The following is a 5,936-nucleotide window of genomic DNA, read 5'->3' on the forward strand; positions in this document are numbered from 1 at the left end:
TGTGTGTGTGTTTGTCCCCCACCATTGCTTGACAACCAATATTGGTGTTTTTACATCTCTGAAACTTAGAAGTTTGGCAAAAGAAGCAACAGAACAAGCACCAAGCTTAGAAAGATTACTGGGGCCAATTCATTCAAGTAGAAATTCTTCAAGGCAGTACCCCAGCATGGGCACAGTCTAATGATAAAACATGGAAAAAATATGATTGCTATCTACTTCTTCGAAAGCCTATCTCTGCAAAACTAGACCTCCTCCCACAGCTACACTATCATTTACTTCTCTCCTCCTCCTTTTCTTTCTCTATGATTCCGTCTCACTCACTGTATGTCACCAAGCCGAGTATATGCACTCATCTTGTACCTCTAATATTAACTCTGTCTGTATCTCTCTTTTACTCGCTTTTTTCCCATCTCTCTAGTGTAAGCCAACCAACCAACCAACCAACATTTATATTGGCTGAGATCATCATCATCATCATCGTTTAACATCCGCTTTCCATGCTAGCATGGGTTGGACGATTTGACTGAGGACTGGCAAGCCAGAAGGCTGCACCAAGCTCCAATCTAATCTGGCAGAGTTTCTACAGCTGGATGCCCTTCCTAACGCCAACCACTCTGAGAGTGTAGTGGGTGTTTTTACGAGCCACCAGCACAAGGGCCAGTCAGGTGGTATTGGCAACGGCCACGCTTAAAAGGTGTTTTTTACATGCCACCTGCACAGAAGCCAGTCCAGCAGCACTGGCAACGACCTCGCTTGAATGATTTTCTAACGTGCCACCAGCAACAATTACGCTCTAATGGTGCTATTTATGGGCCACTAGCATGGAAGCTGCTCTGACGATGAACACGCTCGACAGTGCTGTTAGTGCTCCACTGGCGCGGTGACCAGTCATCAAGTATGGTTCAGTTTCGATTTCACTTGCCCCAACAGGTCTTCGCAAGCAGAGAGAGAGAGAAAAGTCTCCGGTTAGGTTCTTGAGGTAAAAATTTTATTCTTATTCTAAAAGCAATGGCAAGTTTTTTATTCTGCCAAATTCCATATGTCATTAAATTTTGGTCTTCTCTTTTCTTGAATTATGATGAGAATTCTTTCAATGGTAATAATATCAATAGATTTCATTTGAAATAATTTAAAAGGATATGCTGTAGATGAAAAAATGCAAGAAATATTTACATATATATAAAAAAAAAGATTTATTTCGATGTCTTGTTTCCTGCAGAAAATCCTCTTGCATCGTTTCTGTATTATCAGCATTCTTTGGGGTTTTCCAGAATATTATCTAAAGACTTTTAATGTCTTCTTTATATTTTATAACAGTTTCAATGAATCAAGATGAATAATTCTATTGCATTGGAACAAGCTTTGGGAAGTGTTTTTCCCCACAATATCAAGCAATGAAGTTTGTTACATGAAGCTGTGAAAAAATTATGGATATCCCAGAGTTTAAGCTTATAGAAAGAATTTTCAAAATGGAATATTAGTTTCTTGAATCCTTTGCACATTCAAAAATAAGCAATATAGAAAAAAGATGAGCAGGAAACAAAGTCCCAGGGTGTTATATTTTATGATTAGATTTATGATTAGGAGTATATTAGTTTCAATTTTTGACACAAGGCCAGCAATTTCAGTGGTGCAGTTAAGTTAATAACATCAGCTTCAATGCTCCACTAGTACTTATTTTATTGACCTGCAAAAGGGGTGAAAGGCAGAATTGACTTTGGTAGCATTTGAACTCAGAAGATAAAGATGGAAAATATGTTATTAACCCTTCGTGGGCTTGCAGGGTTGGAATTACACAAAGGACCATTGGGGTCCCCTTTTATTTTTGTATATTTCTGCACAATCCACAAAGTAATATTTGTTTAATCTTGTATATATGCGTGGATGCATGAAACAGAATAAGAAATTTAGCACTTTTTTTATAGTTTTATAAACTACACATATAGTACTAAATATAAAATAAAACAAAAAGAATAAAAGAAAAAAGTATATCGATTTATACCAGTACAAATATGAAGCAAATTGAAAACAGAAAAACATAATTTCATAGAAGGCAAATGGGGTCCAGTTGAACCCGAATGACCATATTTTATGCTATAACATCCATATGACTGGAAATTTGTAACTCAAAATGTATATGTGCATACATAAACTATTGACAATAAAAGCCATTAGAGAAGGTAGTGAGCTGGCAGAAACGTTAGCATGCCAGGCGAAATGCTTGGCGGTATTTCATCAGGAGCTGACTAGGTGAAGGGCTATTCAGAGCTGTTTGGGCTCCCTGTCTGTTTTGGCATGGTTTCTATGACTGGATGCCCTTCCTAATGCCATCCACTTTACAGAGTGTATTGGGTGCTTTTACACAGCACTAACACAGCAGTTTTTTTGTGTGGCACCAGCACCTACAAGCCCACAAGATAAGGGATGCTCAGCTGGAGAGACTTGCTGGGGATGAGCTTGTATGCAAAGGCAACCATGCTTTAATTTAGCATGATGTGTCTTTTCAAGCACAGCAAACCACCAGGGGACTCAGTCCCCTGTCATACCCTCTGTGAGTCCCAATGTCTGTAGATCTTCTCTCACCACTTCATTCCATGTTCCTGGGTATATAAATTCACCATGATAGATTGCTGACCACTACACACATTTTTCTTCTCTCCTTGTTTCTTTCTGTGTTCCTTTCTGTGGAAGAGCATAGGCTCGAAACATTAAAGACTTTTTCAATTCCCGAGTGTTATACTAACACATCTATTTGTTTTCTACACCACCTGTCTTCGTCTTTTGTTTCTTTGTGAATTCTCCCTTAGGAAGGGCATCCAGCTGTAGAAACTCTGCCAAATTAGATTGGAGCCTGGTGTTGCCATCCGGTTTCACCAGTCCTCAGTCAAATCGTCCAACCCATGCTAGCATGGAAAGCGGACGTTAAACGATGATGATGATGATGATGATATACATATGGATGGATGGATGGATGTGTGTGTGTATGTGTTTGTGTTTATCAACATGCACACACACACACCCTTTGACATCTGGTGTTAGTTTGTTTATGTCCTTATGACATATTTCTTCTGTAAAAGAGACTGAATGAATGAATACCAGACTTAAAGTTTTTTAAAAATAACTTGGGTTGACTTATTTGATTAAACCCATCAATGTGGTGTCCCAGTATGGCCACAGTTCAACGACTAAAACACAAGAAAAAATAAAACGGTAAAAGATTACTAATTGACTAAATTAGATTTTCTGAATAAGTGATAACAAGCATTTAAAATCAACAATTTTTAAATGACTTTACTTAGAAAGCAACAATACCGAAAACAAACTGAGTAGATCTGATTTCTAGATAACTCTTTTCTTTTTTATTCTAACCACAAAGTGCCAATATTTACATTCCCCCAAATTAGTCTTTTAAAAATATCTCTCTTTTTCAAGACTTCTTTATTGTTGTCTTGTAACAAGTAATTTCTGTTTGCCAAATGCAGCATTTAATTCACCTGCATTTTCCAAATTGTTCAAAATTAACTTGTACAAAGCTCACTTATGTTTTATGTCAAATGATTACACTATGCAGGTGATTTGGACCGTTATATCCCTTATTTACAGAACTCTACATGGAATTTTCTTTTGAAAATAATAAATGTAGTCAACAATACAATTATTGTTATAGATGTAATACCGAAATAACTAGTTATTAGTTTCATAAATTTCAAAGTTAAAATTTCTCATATATCTTTATTTTTGTCAAGTTTAATCTCCAAATAAGCATTTTTTCTAACTGCTATAAATTTATTTCCATTAAAATGAAATAAATAGTTTTTAATTATTAAAAATATCATAGCCCCAGCAGAGATGTATAAATTTTGGACATAGAATTGTACGAAAAGATTGGAAATAATGTCAAGGGCTGTCTTTCATTGCTGAATATGACTTTTATGACTGGTCTGGTCTGTCTGGGCTGGTCTGGGCTGGTCTGGTTTAGTCTTGGTTGGCAGATTTAGAGAGACCTAAATGAACTGGGTCATATGTGAGAAAATGAAATACATGGGGGTACTGATAGTCCTAGCTTGAAAGGGAATGCTTATCTTCAGGCAGTTCTGCTTCTAAATGTATGGGCATCTGTGTGAAGCAAAGGGCAGTGTCAATCATGCTCTCTATAAAGAAAGAGTTGCAAAGTGGTCACTCAGTTTCCTGATAGAAATAGCAGACAATTCTTCCTTAAATTGTACTTCACCATCTTCGAAAAGGGAGACCCATTACATAATAGGATACTGGGTTCTAGTAATGTAAATAGATATTAGGAAATAAGGATATGCTAAAGTCTAAGAGACAGCAGTTGGGAAAGGTTGGGACAAGACACTATAAGTGACCGCCACATCGGTGTTTGTTTTGTGCAAGCAGCTCACAGGAATCAACCAATCAAGTTTTGTGGTCAGTATAATTGACTATCCCCTTCCACTCAGAATTTCAGGTCTTGTGTCTTGGAAAAATTGTTAAAGCTCTGGAGAAAATGCCTTGATTTCAACTCCCATGAAGGTTAATTTTCCATGATTTCAGGGTCAATAAAATAAAGTACTAGCCAAATAATGGGGACCATAATATTCTTTTCTACTCTAGGGAGAAGGCCTGAAAGTTTTGAGGAGGGGTCAGTTGATTAGATTGACCCCAGTACGCAACTGGTACTTAATTCATCAACCCCTAAAGGATGAAAGGCAAAGTTGACCTCGGCAGAATTTGAACTCAGAACGTAAAGACAGACGAAATACTGCTAAGCATTTCGTCCAGCATGCTAACGATTCTACCAGCTTGCCGCTTTAGACAAATAGTAATAAACTTTTCTACTCTAGGCACAAGGCCCGAAATTTTGGGGGAGGGGGCTAGTCAATTAGATCGACTCCAGTACACAACTGGTACTTAATTTATTGACCCCTAAAGGATGAAAGGCAAAGTTGACCTCGGCAGAATTTGAACTCAGAATGTAAAGACAGACAAAATAACACTAAGCTTTTTACCGGACATGCTAACGTTTCTTATTTCTTTATTGCCCACAAAGGGCTAAAAATAGAAGGAACAAACAAGGACAGACAAACGGATTAACTGGTAACTGGTACTTTATTTATCGACTCCGAAAGGATGAAAGGCAAAGTTGACCTCGGCAGAATTTGAGCTCAGAGAGTAAAGACAGACAAAATACCACTAAGCATTTCACCCAGCATGCTAACGTTTCTGCCAGCTCGCTGCCTTTGGGGACCATAATATTGACTCTTTGCCTATTTCAAGCTGGTCATCTCACTGCATAGATTGACATTCTTTCATAACTATGATCACCATCATCAGTTAACGTCTGTTGTCCATGCTGGCATGGGTCAGACATACGCTGATGGGAAAAGAAATCTCTACTATTAATAGAGTGTTTTCAGTTAATATTAGTAAATTCAAAACTATCACTTAATATGGACATTTAAAACTTAAAATATAAATTTGGTAAAAAAAAATATGTACCAATCAAATACTGGATTCAAATTTACATTAGTTTTCCTTTTCTCCACAACAATAACAATGAACCACTTTGCTGCTTTATGCAAGTCTCAGAAACCATTATTTTAATATAAATTATGAGGTTTGCTGATCCAAGACATGAAAATAACATTTTTCTCTCCTAAAAATACATAAGCATGTCGAATATTTTTATTAAGAAACAAAAAATGGCGTTTTTTTCTAACATTATTTATGTATGCTGCATGTAAATCTGAGTTAATGTATGTGTATGTATATAAATATGTGCGCTTGTGTGTATGTGTGTCTGTATGGTCATATACGTATGTATTTATATATGCATATATGTGTATATTTGTGCATATATATATATATATCCATAAATATATGTGCATATATATATGTGTGTGTATATATATATATATATATATATATATATATAT

The 5,936-nt window shown here is 36.4% G+C and overlaps 1 protein-coding gene across 1 annotated transcript in view; it reads right to left on the minus strand.

The window, feature by feature from the left end:
* LOC106870267 (solute carrier family 35 member F6-like) overlaps positions 1 to 5,936 on the minus strand; it is a 457,970-nt gene that overhangs the window by 328,944 nt on the left and 123,090 nt on the right. The window lies entirely within an intron of this gene.

Source organism: Octopus bimaculoides, chromosome 7 (genome assembly GCF_001194135.2).
Source record: "Octopus bimaculoides isolate UCB-OBI-ISO-001 chromosome 7, ASM119413v2, whole genome shotgun sequence".
Taxonomy (NCBI): domain Eukaryota; kingdom Metazoa; phylum Mollusca; class Cephalopoda; order Octopoda; family Octopodidae; genus Octopus; species Octopus bimaculoides.